Below are 18,697 nucleotides of genomic sequence, written 5' to 3' on the forward strand. Positions count from 1 at the left end.
TGCTCTATCCATGGAATTTCCCAGGCAAGACTACTGGAGTGGGTTGCCATTTCCTTCTCCAGGGGATCGTCACAACCCAGGGATAGAACCTGCATTTTCAGCAACTGGCAGGAGCCACCAGTGGTACAGACGTATGTCTATAATCCCTATTTAAACCTTTGGAGGCAGACATATTTCATAACTTAATTTAGAAAGGTAATACTGTGCATACAACACATATGTGAACTACCTAGGGCAGCACCTTATAATCAGTTAATGTTTCTGCAGCAAACTATATGAGTGTCCCAGTATACCCAAAGAATCAAAATAGGGTCACGCTGGTTCAGATATAATTTACTAATAAATGAGTTACCAAAAAATGTTTGGTCTTCAGAATGGATATTGTAGAATTGTAATAATTATCTCACAGAATTCACTGTGCACAAATACAGTAAAATCTGAGGGAGCAGGCTTTGGGGGAGACTTTTTTAAAAAGTTAAGGGAAATGAGCTGATGCTACTTGGTTCATATCAAACTCAAAGAACACCCAACCACACACAAGCAAGATGCTTTCCATTAAAATTTTTCTTGTGTTGTTTTATAATCTATAAATGACTACTTTTAATAGTCTACAACAGGATTTTGGTCACGAATTATCATCTACCCACAGCCTACATGTATTTAAAATTTTCCTTATCTGATTCATTATTAAGTGTTAGGTGAAAACCTGCTTAGAGGAGCACTTCTAAAAACATATACCAGGCAGCTTGAAGGAAGAGGGTGTTTCGTATTTCGTGGGTTGCACAGTGACCTTGCTCGTAGTGGATGGTCCCATGGGACTGCTTATGCTCAACAAAACAGCATGGTTCAGCTGTGAGCATCCCATCAGTCTGTGGTGACAGGGAGGCTGAGCTGTGAGAGCTACATCAGTTCCTGGGTTTCAGGGTTTTTTTTAATTTGTTTCTCAATTATAAGCGAGACACGGGTGAAATGTTCCGGGTTTTAAGCAGTCAGATTGTGTGCAGGTTATCTACTGATCTATTTACTGAGCTCCAAATTCACTCCGCAGGTGGTCTATGAAAATGGACTAGCCATTAGCACGTTCCTTTTACAGTGAGCACACCAGAAGCTTTGCCAGTACAGATAACTGGAGAGACACTGCAGGAGGAAGGGCTTCTCTTAATGGTTTTGGAGTACAGTGGATAAGGTGCATGCAGTGTTCTGTGTGCTTTTGTTCCTACTGCATGGCTGATCAGTGGTGTGGATTTGTGAGGACATCTGATGGTCCACTTTCCTGGCCACACACCTAGAGTGGGCAGTCTCAGTGACTAGGCTCTCCCAGTAAGGATAGGGCATACTCATATCTCACAGCCACTGCTCACTTGGACCTGGGAGGTTTGTTTTCTGCTTGTCTGACTGAGGATCAGTTCCAGCCCAGGCAACCCACTGGCCTCCACCATCCAATGAGCTGAAACCACACCTTCTTCAATGAGGTATGAACCTTAGCCTTGGGAAGTAGGCCTCCTTCCAAGTTGGTCCTTCCTAGGGTACCCTTTAGAGTGTTCTTCATGTCTTTATAGTTACTTTCCTATTATAGCTTAATAATTCTTCATACCACATTCCTCTGTTTAAATTACTGTGTGGTTTAACCTGTCTCCTGATTGGACCTATGCTGAAAGGCAGAGGGTTTTAAGCACGCAAATCAAATCCCTAGCAGCTTGGCTACTTTATGCACTGTTAATGGGAAAATGTTTAATCTCAAAGGAAAAATAAATTCTTTACGGAATGGCAACCAGCCATCTTAGGCTATTTTCTTGTCTTAATTATGGAAAACTTTCACACGGGGAAGTGAAAACAAATTATATGTTTTCCACCTTTCTAGCAGACATGAAAGACTGATATACATAGTTTATTTTCCCTTCACCACAATTCTACCCACTTGTTATGGGTGTTCCATGTCTATTCTTCTTTCTAGTTCTGCTTTCTCAAGGACAGTATAAATGCCACACACTTTTTAACAATGCAGTTACTTAGCAGAAACAAGGCAATTCTTTTTAACTGAATCAAGAAATAAAGGGTAGTTTTTGCCTTTAAGCATTTTTTAAAAAAATTAAATAACTTAGGAAAATTATTTTTTCTTTGATACTCAATGTGATGAATGTGTATTAAGCTGAGACATGTATTAAGACATGTCTCAGCTTCATAATTTGGTCCTTTCTTGCCTCATTTCTTACCACCACATATGTAGCCAAATCATATGCTAGAAATTCAGTTCTGAACATAACAGGTCCCTGTGCCTCTGTAACCCTTTCCCTCTGCCCAGGATGTCTCTTTGCCTTGCAGTACCTGGCTAAGTTCCACTTTTTCTTTAGGCAGTGGTTCCTTTGGAAAGCATTCCCTAAATACTTTTATTGGCACTAGAGTCCCTTCCACATGCTTCCACAGTATCCCACCTCTATTTTCATCACAGTAATTATTCCTCCCAGTAAAACTATTACAATTCTATTATAATTATCTATTTATGTGTCTCTCCTCTCTTCCCTGCTAACCATCATTTGTTAGAGCACCAATGACTATATTTTTAATCTCAGAGTTTCCAGCACTTGGTACATGGCCTACTATATAGTGAATGGTCAATAAATGTACACTGAGAAATTATGTGAACATGTAAGGCATGTAAAATGAAATAAAACTACCGGACATTATGCTTGACCATGTTTTACAACAAAACACACTGTCAAAAATTTGCCTAAAAAAAAAAAAAAATTTTGCCTAGCAGTGGCAAAGGCACGGACCTTGAGATGGCCTGGCCTCTGCTATCTCATCCCTGGGACTTGGCCCCTGTCCACCAGCACCACTGTGGAGAATAAGGTCAGCCCTATGGGGACAGTCAAGCAGCCTGAGGCTGGAACTGAGACTGGGAGCACAGGATTCAGGTTACAGCCTCAGGAGGTGGCTGAGTGACACAGGGCAGGTCTAGTGCTGGCTGGTGGTGCAATAGCCCATGGAAAGGCCACACTTACTGGGGTTTACATATTACGAAGCACTGCCCATGGAGGTGTGAAGATGGTGGTGTCCAGCATACCTTTGGTAAACATCCTGATGAAAGCTGGAAGATTACACATGTACTAACCGAGGGCAGTGACTGGTTACTGACTGAGCCAGACTGGCTTGAGGCCTTCGACCTGACTAGTTCACAATCTTTATCTCAAAAGGCAGAATACAAATTCAAATAAGCATTTAAAAAATTACCCTCAATGATGGCTGAAGAGTGAGCTATATCTTGCTTATCAGACTGACAAAGATTAAAAAAGAAAATCACAGCAAAAATGTGGAGGAAAGAGTATTCTCATACATCGTCTTATAAAGGAGGTATAAATTGCTAGACCTCTGTACTCGGCAATATTTTTCAAAAGCTTAAAAATAAACAGATCATCTGACCCAGCAATTCTAGTTAATATATCACATAAATAAACAAAAACATATGTACATAGATGCTTAAAGTGTATAAACAGTTATTTATAACAGTAAACTATTTGCAATATCCTAAGTAACTAACAAAAGGGTTAGATTTATGGCCACTTATATAATGAAATATACTAAAGCTATTAAAAGTATATCTATATTATTACCATGGAAAACCAAAATGTGTTTGGCAGCAGTAGGAAGCAGCTAGGTACTAAAAACTTGCTGAAATTCCCCTTTGGGAATTTGGGTACTTTGGGTACATATATCCAAAGAACTGAAGGCAGAGTGCTGAAGATATAGTCAAATGTTTATGTTTATAGTACAATTATTCACAGCCAAGGTGGAAGCAAAATGGGTGAATGCATAAACAAAATGTGGCATATACATATAATGGAATGCTTTTTTTCTTTTTTAAAAAAATTTTATACAATGGAATGTTATTTAGCCCCAAGGAGGAAGGAAATCCTGGCATATGCTACAATGTGGATGAACCTTAAGGATATTATGCTAAGTGAAATAAGCGAGTCACAGAAAGACAAATATTGCATAATTCCACTTGGATGAGGTACTTAAAGTAGTCAATTCATAGAAACAAATGAGGAATGGTGGTTGTCAGGAAGGGACTAAGAGGAGTAGGAAATGGGGAGTTATTGTTGAATGGGTGTAGAGCTTCAGTTTTGCAAGATGAAAAACCTCTGGAGACTGATTGCAAAACAATCTGAATATACTTAGTGCAATGTGAATATACTGAATTTTTCACTAAGCAGTAGTTAAGATGGTAAATTTATACATCTTTTTTTTTCTTACTACAGTTTTAAAAACTTACTGATCTGGCAGCAGGACCGTTTTAGTTTGAGGCTTTTTGTTTTAAAAAGCAGCTACAGGTTTTTACAAAAGAGAAAGGAAAAGAAAACAAAAACACAAGCTTTGAAAAAAAAAATAAAAAAATAAAAATAAAAACTTACTGAATCTAATCTATACGGAAATAATCTGTGGGAAGTGGAATCCCCCCAAAATGGATCTATAAGAATAAATAATTTGAATCTGACTTGAAAATGATTTTTTATTTGATATTAGATGACTTTTTAAGAAAGTATATATAGGTTTCAAAGACAAATAGTCTTGCAAAGTAGGTAATGAAATATATATTCATTGAAAATTTTTTTCTATATTAAAGGTCTTGTTTCATTCATAATTTTAAATATAACTTCCTATAAATATCTATACATTCACAAAAATGTAATTTTCTAACACTCATGAGGATCTGTGAAAAGTAGTATCTCTTATTGCTTCAACAATGGTTAAAACAAAAACAAAATATTTACACACATACTTATTTAACGTAGATTAAATATAATTGGTAATTGCTGGTAAAAGAGAAAAAAGATCTGTATTATTTCCCTTTTTATATTACTAAGAGTTATATTATACCTAGCATTTGTTATATTCTGTAATAACTGTCACAGTCAATCTGTTCATTTTTAGTTCAGTGATCTGTTTTAAACATTTCTATTTATGACAGTGTTATGGACTAGGGCTCCAAAACTAACCTAAAATGGTAAATAAAATAACTATTTAACACCCAGTAAGTGACTATATGAATTTGCAAAAAAATATAAAGGAAGTCATTGGAGGGAGTGAGAGTTCAGTGTGGTAAAGCTGAAAGTCTGGCTGTCTGTGTAGTGCTTACTGAACCAAGGTGGCCTAGAGCGTCAGAACTACTTTTATGCATGCTGAGGAACAAAGTGCAAGAACAGCTAGAATTAAAATGGAGATTCCCGTGCAAAAAAGTCAGACCTAAAAAGGGCAAAAACCCCAGGGAAAGGAGACCAAGAAAGGAAAAAATGAAACCAAAATGATTACGACAAAAAAATCTGTATTGCCAACGAAAGTTATCTGGTCTGGCCCTGGCCTGGCCCAGGAAGGAAGGTGGAAAAAAGCCTTCCTGTAAGTTCCTATCTACTGGCTAGTTTTCAAAGGTGTTTAGGGCTCTCATGCTATTTGTAAGGCCCAAAGAAAGACTCACAGTGAGAACTATAACTTAAAGTAAACTAATCTGTGTTGCCAGTGAATTCAGGTACTTGGTGAAAGAAAACACAAACCCTCCCTGAAGGAATAAATCCTCAATCCTCAACTCATGAGATACTGAATTTATGTGAAAAAGAATACAAGATGTGTATGTTTAATGTATTTAAGGAAATTAAGGGAAAAATTAGGAGTAAGACTATTTATAGGACCACTGAAATTAAAATGTCAAAGGAAGGGTTAACTATGGATTAAACATGGGCAAAAGGAGAATAAGGTGAGAGATAAATCAACCAGAATACAGCAAAAAGACAGAGAGACAGAAAAAGAGGTTGAAAGATATGGAAGACTGAGCAAGACAGAGTAACACATTTAATTAAAGTTTCAAGATGCTAAAAAAAGAAAAAAGACAGATGGAAGTAAAATTCAGAAAGAAAACTGAGAATTTTCCAAAACTGGTGAAAAATATTAATCCTAGATTTCAGGAAAAACAATGAATCACAACCAGGACAAATAAAGAAACCCTCATCTAGATAAACTGCAGTCAAAATATGGGACACCAAAGAGAAACAGAAAATCATATATATAGCCAGAATGAAAAAAGATTTCTGGCCAATGAATGACAAATGAGAGTGACTGTAACGAATGACTTCTCATTTAAATGAGAATGGAATGGTTTCAAGAGGATACTGGAATATAATGTGCTAAGAGGGAGAGGAAAACAAACCTTTCAGCACAGAATTTAATATCTAATGAAACCATCTTTCAAAAACAAGGACAAATTTAAAACACTGTTAGATGAACAAAATCTAATAGAGAATGCCATCTCACTTAAGGAACTTGTAAGGATAAACTTTAGGAATAAGGAGACTAATTCTGGAAGAAATATTTAAGATACAAAATGGAATGTGAATTTTCAACAAATGGCAATTATAAGTAAGTTTAAGCAAAATCAAGTATAGTAAATAAATATATCTAACTTGAGGGATATTAAAATTTTGAACAACTATAATAAGTAAGATATGATGGGGGTGACTGAAGTCAAAGCATTTTTAGAGTATCTGCATTTCAAAGATTCTTATTAACATAATAGTGTTCATGTTAAAATCTCAAAGCTTATCATTAATAAAGTAAAACAGAGCATATAACATCTACAATAATTAAATTTAAAAATGAATGAGAAAAATCTTTCAATTATTTCAAAAGAAGGCAAAAAAGAAAAAAAAGGTGAAAGGCAAATGGTTAAAATAAATGAAAAATTTTAAATCATTAGAATATTGAATAATGAAAATACCAGCTACTAAGACTTCATGGCAAATAGATGAGGAAACATGGAAACAGTGACAGACTTTATTTTTTTGGGCTTCAAAATCACCGCAGATGGTGACTGCAACCGTGAAATTAAAAGACGCTTGCTCCTTGGAAGAAAAGCTATGACCAACCTAGAGAGCATATTAAAAATCAGAGACATTACTTTGCCAACAAAGGTCTGTCTAGTCAAAGTTATGGTTTTTCCAGTAGTCATGTATGGATGTGAGAGTTGGACTATAAAGAAAGCTGAGTGCCGATGAATTGATGCTTTTGAACTGTGGTGCTGGAGAAGACTCTTGAGAGTCCCTCGGACTGCCAGGAGATCCAACCAGTCCATCCTAAAGGAGATCAGTCCTGGGAGTCCATTGTTAGGACTGATGTTGAAGCTGAAACTCCAATACTTTGACCATCTGATGCGAAGAACTGACTCATTTGAAAAGACCCTGATGCTGGGAAAGATTGAAGGTGGGAGAAAGGGATGACAGAGGATGAGATGGTTGGATGGCATCACCGACTCAATGGACATGAGTTTGAGTAAACTTTGGGAGTTGGCGATGGACAGGAAGGCCTGGAGTGCTGTTGTCCATGGGGTTGCAAGGAGTCAGACACGACTGAGTGACTGAACTGAACTGAAGACTTGTAGGGTACAACTATCACAGCACTCAAATGCTTAAGATGCTAATATTTGGGGGTGGGGTGGGCCCAACCCAAAAAACAAAACCATAAATTGATAAAACAGAAAATAAAGATACAACAGAAAATACAAACAAAGGTAAAAGTTCTTTATAAAGAGTAGTAAAACTGACACACTTTATGGGAAAATCATCAAGAGAAAAAAGAGAGCAGGCACAAATAACTAGCATTAGGGATGAAAAGGGGAACAAAACTACAGACATAGCAGAGATTAAGATGATAAGGAAATATAATGAAGATTTTATGTCAATAAACTGAAAGGTAAGAGAATTTTTCCTAGATAAAACAGAAATGAACAAAAATTGATTCAAGAAGAAATAGAGGCGCTTCTAGGTTGGTGAACACATTGAGGTGGGGGAGGATGCCCGCCCTTCAGGCACGGAAGCTATGCGTTCCTCCTTGCATACGTTCTCCTATACATCTCTTCCATTTGGCTGTTTCTGAATTGTAGCCTTTATGATAAATGGTGACAGTAAGTAAAATGCTTCCCTGAGATCTATGAGCTGCTCTAGTGAATTATGGAACCTGAAGGAAAGGTCATGGTGAATCCTGAATTCACAGTTGGCTGGACAGAAATGTGGGTAACCTGACCACCCTATTTGTGGCTGGTGTCTGAAGTGAGGGCAGTTCTGCAGGACCAAAACTTTAAACCTGACGTTAAATCCAGGTGGTTAGTGTCAGAAGTGAACCAAGTTGCCAGTAGCACGTTTGATGGATGTCAGGAAAGAAAAAAAACTCTGATTCAGTGTCAGAAAATGTGGGAGCTAATAGAAGACCTAGGCTTATAGAAACATGTGGTCTGAGGAGAGAAAGGATGAGGAGCAGGGCAGAGTATGAGTAACTGTTGACCCCCTGGGAGGCCATGTGGTTAATCACGGTATAGAGCAAAAGCTGTGCTCAGATAAATTACTGAAGGTAAAAGTTATCAATGGAATTTATTGATGGAACTAACTCCTGGGGAGTTGTTTCAATGGATGCATAAAGAAACCACTAAGAATAAAAGTGGCACGTGCAATCCCTTGATTGATTTAGCTATAACAGCTAAAACAAAAGTAAAAGAGACTGCAAGGTAAGATTTTGTTGCTGGGCAATCTAGCTTCAAAGCTGCCCCCAAAGGGAACAATTATTTGGGGACAACAAAGGTCACCAAGGTTCACGTCTGGGGGGGTGGGAAGGGCAAAACCAAGAAACTACTAAGAACAGGGGCTTACTGTGAAGGAACTATCATTTCCTTTGTGGAATGGCACCACCAGCTTCCTGAAAAAGCTTTACTAAAGGACTAAGAGAGAAATTTAGGAGCAGTATATTCTTTTTAAATGCTGTAGAGTGGAAGGGTTGATGCAGGACCACAGCTAACTATGGGACAATCACAGATGGCTATCCATGACACAGACACCACAGCGGGTTATTCGTGATACAACAGCCAGCCTAGTGAACTGGATAAAAGCTACTATGTTTACACAAAGAACAGGGACTGCCTTACTCCCTCTAAAAAATGTGAAGTAGAACACCCCAGATGAATTCACCCCATATTATTCATATGCAAGCCACATGGGATTGCTGTTATGATAATCAGAATATTTACAACTGAAAACGCCCATTACTCAGGTCATGGTAAATACTGTGGGCCCTTTCTGCATTAGCAACCCATGTAATCTTACAGTCAGAGAAGCCTGTCTCAGCTTCCTGTCATAAATTGTAACAGATGTTAATAAAAACATTTTATTAATTAAAAAGAAAATGTGGAGAGGAGAGGAAGTAGTGGAGAGGAGAGGAAGTAGTGAAGAGACGCACCCAGCATTTTTAAACAGGTATTAAGAAATTGGGTGAATAAGCAAATACTGCAATGGAAACCCACTCCAGTACTCTTGCCTGGAAAATCCCATGGATGAAGGAGCCTGGAAGGCTGCAGTCCCTGGGGTCGCTGTGAGTCGGACACGACTGAGCGGCTTCGCTTTTTCACTTTCATGCATTGGAGAAGGAAATGGCAACCCACTCCAGTGTTCTGGCCTGGAAAATCCCAGGGATGGGGAAGCCTGGTGGGTCACACAGAGTCGGACCCGACTGAAGTGACTTAGCAGCAGCAGCAGCAGAGGAGTGGAAAAGAGGAAAAAGAAAGAAAGTCATCACAGGACTCATCCCAGGAGGATGGAAATCTGTGGATGGTTATTAAGAAATGGGATGAATAAAATGGGTGTTGATGGGGTTGAAACAAAGGTATTTAAAAAAAAAAAAAAAATATATATATATATATATATATATATATATATATATATATATATATATATATATATATATTTATTTATTTGGCTGCCTTGGGTCTTTCTTGCAACACTCAGGCTTACTAAATCCATGTGGGATCTGAGCTCTTCCATCAGGGATCAAAATCATGTCCTCTGCATTGCAAAGTAGATCCCTAACCACTGGACCACCAGAGAAGTCCCTGAAACAAAGGCTTTAACACAGTACTATCTGAGACTGGGTGGATCAAAGGGGCCCTGTTAGTACCCCTATATAAAATGGCGTTAAACTAGTTGAGTCTATCTACCCCAGTTTGGACAAATTTAAGACACAGGGAAAGCAATGATTATAATGAGAAACTCTACAGGGGAACAGGCAGATTATTTGAGATGAAGACTGACAAGAAGGACCAAAGTCTCTTGGCTCAAACCCCTTGCTGGCTAAAATAAGGGAAGAGAAGTTTCTGGGACTCCTTTTCTTGGATGGGACCTCATGCACTATGATACCAAAACCCTCTGGTGAAGTCTTAACATAGGCTACAACTAAGATTAAAAGAATATGAAAAAAGTTAAGGTTGATTGGGTTAAGGTGAAAGTCTGAGTGAAAACTGGAATCTTTCAATAAATAGGCTTTGTTGTTGTTGAGTATCTAAGCTGTATCCAACTCTCTGCCACCCCATGGACTGCAACACACCAGGCTTCCCTGTCCTTCACTATCTCCCAGAGTTAGTTCAAACTCATGTCCACTGAGTCAGTGATTCCATTCAACCATCTCATTCTCTGTCGCCCTCTTCTCCACTTGCCCTCAATCTTTCCCAGAATCAGGGCCTTTTCCAATGACTCAGCTCTTCGCATCAGGTGGCCAAAGTACTGGAGCTTCAGCTTTAACACTGGTCCTTCCAAGGAATATTCAGGGTTGATTTTCTTAAGACTGACTGGTTTGATCTGCTTGCAGTCCAAGGGACTCTGAAGAGTCTTCTCCAGCAGCAGAATCCAAAAGCATCAATTCTTCTGTGCTCAGCTTTCTTTATGGTCCAACTCTCATATCTATACATGACTACTGGAAAAACTATATGGACCTTTATCGGCAAAGTGATGTCTCTCCATTTTATATGCTGTCTAGGTTGGTCATAGCTTTTCTTCCAAGGAGCGAGAGTCTATGAATTTCATGGCTGCAGTCACCATCTGCAGTGATTTTGGAGCCCAAGGAAATAAAGTCTGTCACTGTTTCTACTTTTCATCCATCTTATTTGCCATAAAGTGATGGGACTGGATACCATGATCTTTGCTTTTTGAATGTTGTTTGAAGCCAGCTTTTTCACTCTCCTCTTTCACCTTCATCAAGAGGCTCTTTAGTTCCTCTTCACTTTTTGCCATTAGAGTGGTATCATCTGTGTATCTAAGGTTGTTGATATTTCTCCCATCAATCTTGATTCCAGCTTGTGAGTCATCCAGCCCAGAATTTCGCATGATGTACTTTGCATAGAAATTAAATAAGCAGGGTGGCTATATACAGCCTCGATGTAATCCTTTCCCAGTTTTGAACCACTCTGTTGTTACACGTCTGGTTCTAACTACTGCTTCTTAATCTGCATACACATTTCTTAGGAGGCAGTAAGGTGGTATTCCGATATCTTGAAGAATTTTCCAGTTTGTTGTGATCCACACAGTGAAAGGCTTTAGCACATTCAATGAGCAGAAGTAGATGTTTTTCATGAATTCTCTTGCCTTTTCTATGATCCAGCAGTTGTCAGCAATTTGATCTCTGGTTCCTCTGCCTTTTCTAAATCTAGCTTGTACATCTGGAAGTTCTCCATTCATGGACTGCTGAAGCCTAGCTTGAAGGATTTTGAGCATAATCTTGGTAGTATATGAAATGAATGCAGCTGTATAGTAATTTGAACATGCTTTGGCATTGCCTTTCTTTGGGACTGGAATGAAAACTGATCTTTTCCAGTGTTATGGCCACTGCTGAGTTTTCCAAATTTGCTGGCATATTGAGTGCAGCACTTTAAAAGCATCATCCTTTGGGATTTGAAATTGCTCAACTGGAATTCCATCCCCTTCACTAGCTTTTTTCATAGTGATACTTTCTAAGACCCACTTGACTTCACACTCCAGGATGTCTGGCTCAATGTGAGTGACCACAGCTTCGAGGTTATCCAGGTCATTAAGACCTTTTTTGTACAGTTCTTCTGTGTATTCTTGCCACCTCTTCTTAATATCTTCTTCTTCTGTTAGGTCCTTGCCATTTCTACCCTTTTTTTGCGCCCATCTTTCCAAGAAATGTTCCCTTGTTATCTCTAATTTTCTTGAAAATATCTCTATTTTTTCCTATTGTATTGTTTTTCTTTATTTCTCGGCATTGTTCACTTAAGAAGGCTTTCTTATCTTTCTTTGCTATTCTCTGGAATTCTGCATTCAGTTGGGTATATCCTTCCCTTTCTATTTGCCTTCTGCTTCTCTTCTTTTCTCAGCTATTTGTAAGGCCTCCTCAGACAACCACTTTGACTTTTTGCATTTCCTTTTCTTGGGGATGGTTTTGATCACTACCTCTTGCACAGCGTTATGAACCTCTGTCCATAATTCCTCAAGCACGCTGTTTACCAGGTCTAATTCCTTGAATCTATTCATTACCGCCACTGTATAATCATAAGGGATTTGACTTAGTTCATATCTGAATGGCTTAGGCTTTCCTGGTGGCTCAGACAGTAAAGAATCTGCCTACAGTGCAGGAGATCCAGGTTTGATCCCTGGGTTGGGAAGACCCCTTGGAGTAGGGAATGGCAACCCACTCTAGTATTCTTTTTTATTTTTATCCCATATGTTTTGGGGGCTTCCCTGGTATCTCAGATGGTAAAGAATCTGCCTGCAATGCAGCAGATCTGGATTTGATTCCTGGATCGGGAAGATCCCCTGAAGAAGAGAATGGCAACCCACTCCAGCATTCTTGCCTGGAGAATCCCATGAACAGAGGAGCCTGGCAGGTTATAGTCCATGGGGTCTTCTGGCCATGAGGTTACACAGAGTTGGACATGACTGAACAACTAATACTTTCACATTCACTGACTGGCCTAGTGGTTTTCACTACTTTCTTCAATTTGAGCCTGAATTTTGCAATAACGAGCTGATGATCTGAGCCACAGGCAGCTCCAGGTCTTGTTTTTGTTCACTGTGTAGAGCATCTCCACCTTCGGCTGCAAAGAATATAACCAATCTGATTTCAGTACTAACCATCTGGTGAAGCCCCATGTGTAGAGTCGTCCACAGGCTTACCTCAATGGTTTATAGGAATAGATACTATGTCTAAACGGGGTACACCTTCCCCCAACATAAAACAGATGCCATGTCAACTGCCCTCCAAGCAATATTAATTGGACATAATGCTAAATGAAAAAAGACTGCCTGCATACATGAGTCCATACAGTGTTGCAGACAAGAAGCTGGAGTCTGGAGACAAACTCTGTACAGCAGCGCTATAGAGAGCACAGACTGGCACTTACGGCAAAAGCCCATGACTGACTCCCAGTGACAAAAAACACTGGGATTCTGGACTGGAGAACTTCCCTTTGAGAGGCAATCACTAGCCTGCTACTGCACGTTAGTCTAAACTGCCCCATAAACTGAAAGACAAAATGATGCTGAAACCCTATATAATCATGGTGTCTCGGGTAATCAGAAAAACACTCTAATGAGGAAGACAATGTACACAAGAGTTTATATAGAATCTTGTTAGGAAGAAAATTCAAGGTAGAGATACAACCAAGAGCATTTTTCTCCAGAGAACTGACTCTGGAACTGAGTGAGGAGGTACCAGATTATATTGTCACTTGGACAGCATAAATACTTCTCAACTGACCAACATAGAGCTTCTTGGTTATGGGTGACAGATTCAAGGTGAATGGCCATTACTTTGATTGAAGCAGGTAAACACAAATGGGCTCAGTGGACTGACTTGCATGCTGTTTTCTTAGCAGTGATGGAAAAACTAAACAATGGGAAAAGTCCATGCGTGAGTGTGTGCTAAGTTGCTTCAGTTGTGTTCAACTCTTTGTGGCCCCATGGACTATAGCCTGCCAGGATCCTCTGTCCATGGGATTCTCCAGGCAAGAATACTGGAGTGGGTTGCCATGCCCTCCTCCAGGGGATCTCCTGACCCAAGGATCAAACCTGCAGCTCCTGTGCCTCTTGCACTGCAGGGAGATTCTTTACTGCTGAGCCACCTGGGAAACCCAAAAGTACATATGCTTAGGTTTTTACTGACTCATGCACAGTGGAAAACTGGACTACTAAAAGGATGTCCGTGTAAGGTTCACCCATATGGAAATCCCTCTGGGAATCCATGGACCACATTAAATAGGACCTGCTAACGCTCATCAGAAGAACCCGCTTTCAGGTTTGGGAGGTAACTGTGACCTCCAAGTGAACCTTTTAATATACTCCCTTGAAGTGCCCACCTAGAGGACTTCAGCAATGCAGAAATAGGCTGAATCTATACATAATCTTCTTATAACCTCTGAGGCACAAATTACCAACAAGAACTATTTTGTCTGCTAACAAGAGAGAAAGAGGCTGCAGATGGCTGTGGGGAAGATTCCCCAGGGGGGAAGGCCCTACTACACAGAGCCAGCAAGTAGATTACACTGGATTAATGCCAGCAGCCCTGGTGGGAGGGCTGTAAATGGGTCCTACCAGGAATAGATGCTTCAGACTGGGCTTTGCAGTCTGAAGTAGATGCAAATGCCTAAAATACTAGGAGAGGAGTGGAACAGAAGATACTCCACCAATGTGGGCTGCCAAGTTACACATTTTCAGAGTATGGGACACAACATGCTTCATAGCACAGTGTCCAACAGTGGGTGAAGAGATACCACATCAAATGGACATATGATACTGTTTATCACCCTCACAGTAATGGCTTAGTTGAGAATTAGAAGAGGCAGTTGAAACATCTGCTGTCTAAAAGGGTGAGACAAAAGCATAAAGGACTGACTTATATGCCTTTTCAAGTGTGTGATCACACTCAACTACTATACAGATACCTCTGTGCTTCCCAGGGCAATGCCCTAGGAGATATTTTCATACAACAGGATGACAGACTGAACTAAGCAGTAATAACAATGGGACCAGTAATATGCCAACATTGTCTTAACTGTTAGGATCCTTGTGCTATAAGGGATCACAGTCAAAGCCTGTCGTATAACAAAAATATCAGTTGATGATAGTGACAATGATGATGATGATAATGATGACAGAGGAGGAGTAGGAGGGAGATGGGAGAGGAGAAATCCCTTCAGTTCAGTTCAGTTGCTCAGTCGTGTCCAACTCTTTGCAACCTCATGAACTGCTGCACGCCAGGCCTCCCTGTCCATTACCAACTACCAGAGTTTACTCAAACTCATGTCCATTGAGTCAGTGATGCCATCCAACCATTTGAGTCAGTTCTTCGCATCAGGTGGCCAAAGTATTGGGGTTTCAGTTTCAGCATCAGTCCTTCCAGTGAATATTCAGGGAATACTGATTCCCTGAACTCAAAGGAAATATTCAAAGGAATACTGATTTCCTTCAGGATTGACTGGTTGGATCTCCTTGCTGTCCAAGGGACTCTCAAGAGTGTTTTCCAACACCACAGTTCAAACGCATCGATTCTTCAGCACTCAGCTTTCTTTATAGTCCAACTCTCACATCCATATGTGACTACTGGAAAAACCATAGCTTTGACTAGATGGACCTTTGTTGGTAAAGTAATGTCTCTGGTTTTAATATGCTATCTAGCTTGGTCATAGCTTTTCTTCTAAGGAGCAAGCGTCTTTTAATTTCATGGCTGCAGTCATCATTTGCAGTGATTTTGGAGTCCCCCAAAATTAAATCTATCACTGTTTTCACTGTTTCCCTATCTATTTGCCATGAAGTGATGGGACCAGATGCCATGATCTTAGTTTTCTGAATGTTGAGTTTTAAGCCAGCTTTTTCACTCTCCTCTTTCACTTTCATCAAGAGGCTCTTTAAGTTCTTCTTTGCTTTCTGCCATAAGGGTGATGTCATCTGCATATCTGAGGTTATTGATATAGAAAAACCTAAGTAAACCATTAAAGATACTGCACTGGTACTTAACATCTTTCCAACAAGACCAACAGACTGACAGTTTCCCTCAAATAGTCATGGATCAAATAATGACAATCTTGAATGAATTTTTCTCCATTTTATTTTCCAGAGCAAAATGGAATACTTTTCAACTCATTCTATGAAGCTAGAATAATCTTAATACCAAAAACCACATAAGACAGTACAAGAAATAAAAATAAGCCAAATCAATAAAATACATAGATGTAAAACTTCTAATCAAAATATTAGCAAGCCATATGTGAAAACCATGACCAAGGCAGGTTTATCTCAGGAATATAAGAGCAGAATGTACATTTTTCATCTTACTAAATGATTAAAGTGAGAAAAACAAGATTACCTTACTTGATGCAGAAAGAATACTCAATAATATACAACATGCATTCATGATTTTTAAAAACTTTGAACATGTTAGGGATAAATGAAAAGTCTTTAATCTGGTCCAAGATATTTACCAGAAACACCACAACAAATGCTAACAGTGAAGTATTAAAAGGATTCTTTTTAACATCAGGAAAAAGACAGGGATGTCCGCTACTATCAATTCCATTCTACACAGTACTGAAAAGCCTAGTTAGGACTATAAGACAAGAAAAAGAAAGGTGACAAAGATAGAAAATTAAGAAATAAAATCATCATTATTTGTACCTTATCATCTACTTTGTTGTCATAATCTTTACCTAGAGACACTAGAGAAAGCCCTTATAAGTGGAGAGACATGCCATTTTCATGAAGGGGAGATAATACTCTAAATATGTCAATTGTCTCAAAACTAGATTCAATGAAACTTCAATAAAAAAGAGGTGGTGAAGAGAACTATCCTACAAGATTCTGAGACTTAGTGTAAAGCTGTAGTAATTACAACAGTGTGATTTAGTATAGGGACTCAAAAACTGGCAGAATAAACTTACTGTATAGAAATACATACAGGAACTTCATATACAGAAACTTACACAAGGCAGAAGCGGCACTTCAGATCAGAGTGAAGAATGGTTATCTAATAACTAACATAGAATACCTAGTTACAGATATTTCTAAAATATTAAGTTTGATCTCTTATTCACAACATAAACAAAAATCAATTTCTTAGAGACTAAGGCCTTACATGCTAAACGTAACTTTAAAACGTTTAGGAAAAAATGTAGACCATTTTTATGAACTCAGAATAGAGAAGGATTTCTTAAATAGAACACAAAGTTAATTCACAAGGAAGATCAGTAAATTGGAATTTATGATTAAGAACATCTTAATCACTTATGATTAAGAGTATCTTAATTCATCAAAAGATCCCTAAAAGAAAATTAAGAACACGAACTGGAAGGAGATATGTACTAGTCATATAACTGACCAAGTTTCTTGAACATGGAATAAAAATTTTTTAAGAAAAATTTCTTAATATTAAGATTTCATTTACTACAATGTAAAACTAATAGTATAAAGATATTGGCTCAAGCTGTTAAAATTCTAATGCTTTTTGGATATTGGTCAGGGGAATTCATTTTTTGCCATCAAAATATCACGTCTGCTTTTCTGATTTATCAGTTCCATAATAAATAAGCTATAAAGTTTAGTTGAGCATAACTAGCAATCTGTGTTTAGAAAGCTCCCAACAAGAAAGCTTCAAGCAGCTTCTACTTTCTGACAAGGTTAATTCATGCACAGCTTGCAAAGAGAGGGGAGGGAGAGGAGCACTGTGAAGGCTCACAGGCAGCCAGTGCAGCATGGGCTGTGAGTAACTGCTTATTTCCATTGTGACCAATCAAAGGACATAAGCAAGGTCCAAAAGTGTACTGAGACCTTAATTACTGGTATCAAAAGTTAGACCCTGCTGTTTAAATTCTTTTTATTCTTCCACTGTTTCTTTGAAAAGATGATCAGACTCCAATCTTCCCACTGTCTTGCTCCAAGTATTTCTAGGCCTCAAAGAAAAGTATTCTTTTCTGATTCAGGGTTCTAAAAAAGAGTTTTTACCTCTTGAATTCCTTCTCTGCTTAAAATGTCTAGCCAGTAACAAACACATGAAAAGATGCTCAACATCACTTATTATCAGAGAAATGCAAATCAAAACCACAATGAGGTACCATTACACACCAGTCAGGATGGCTGCTATCCAAAAGTCTACAAGCAATAAATGCTGGAGAGGGTGTGGAGAAAAGGGAACCCTCTTACACTGTTGGTGGGAATGCAAACTAGTACGGCCACTATGGAGAACAGTGTGGAGATTCCTTAAAAAACTGGAAATAGAACTGCCATATGACCCAGCAATCCCACTTCTGGGCATACACACTGAGGAAACCAGAACTGAAAGAGACACGTGTACCCCAATGTTCATCGCAGCACTGTTTATAATAGCCAGGACATGGAAGCAACCTAGATGCCCATCAGCAGACGAATGGATAAGAAAGCTGTGGTACATATACACCATGGAATATTACTCAGCCATTAAAAAGAATTCATTTGAATCAGTTCTAATGAGATGGATGAAACTGGAGCCCATTATACAGAGTGAAGTAAGCCAGAAAGATAAACACCAATACAGTATACTAACGCATATATACGGAATTTAGAAAGATGGTAACGATAACCCTATATGCAAAACAGAAAAAGAGACACAGATGTACAGAACAGACTTTTGGACTCTATGGGAGAAGGCGAGGGTGGGATGATCTGAGAGAATAGCATTGAAACATATATATTATCAAGTGTGAAACAGATCGCCAGTCCAGGTTGGATGCATGAGAGAAGTGCTCGGGGCTGGTGCACTGGGATGACCCAGAGGGATGGGATGGGGAGGGAGGGGGGAGGGGGGTTCAGGATGGGGAACACATGTAAATCCATGGCTGATTCATGTCAATGTA

The 18,697-nt window shown here is 38.9% G+C and overlaps 1 protein-coding gene across 4 annotated transcripts in view; it reads right to left on the minus strand.

Annotated features, from left to right (window-relative positions):
• DENND5B (DENN domain containing 5B) overlaps positions 1 to 18,697 on the minus strand; it is a 212,454-nt gene that overhangs the window by 82,163 nt on the left and 111,594 nt on the right. The gene's annotated exons all lie outside the window — the stretch shown is intronic.

This window comes from Dama dama, chromosome 22, assembly GCF_033118175.1.
Source record: "Dama dama isolate Ldn47 chromosome 22, ASM3311817v1, whole genome shotgun sequence".
NCBI classification, from domain to species: Eukaryota; Metazoa; Chordata; class Mammalia; order Artiodactyla; family Cervidae; genus Dama; species Dama dama.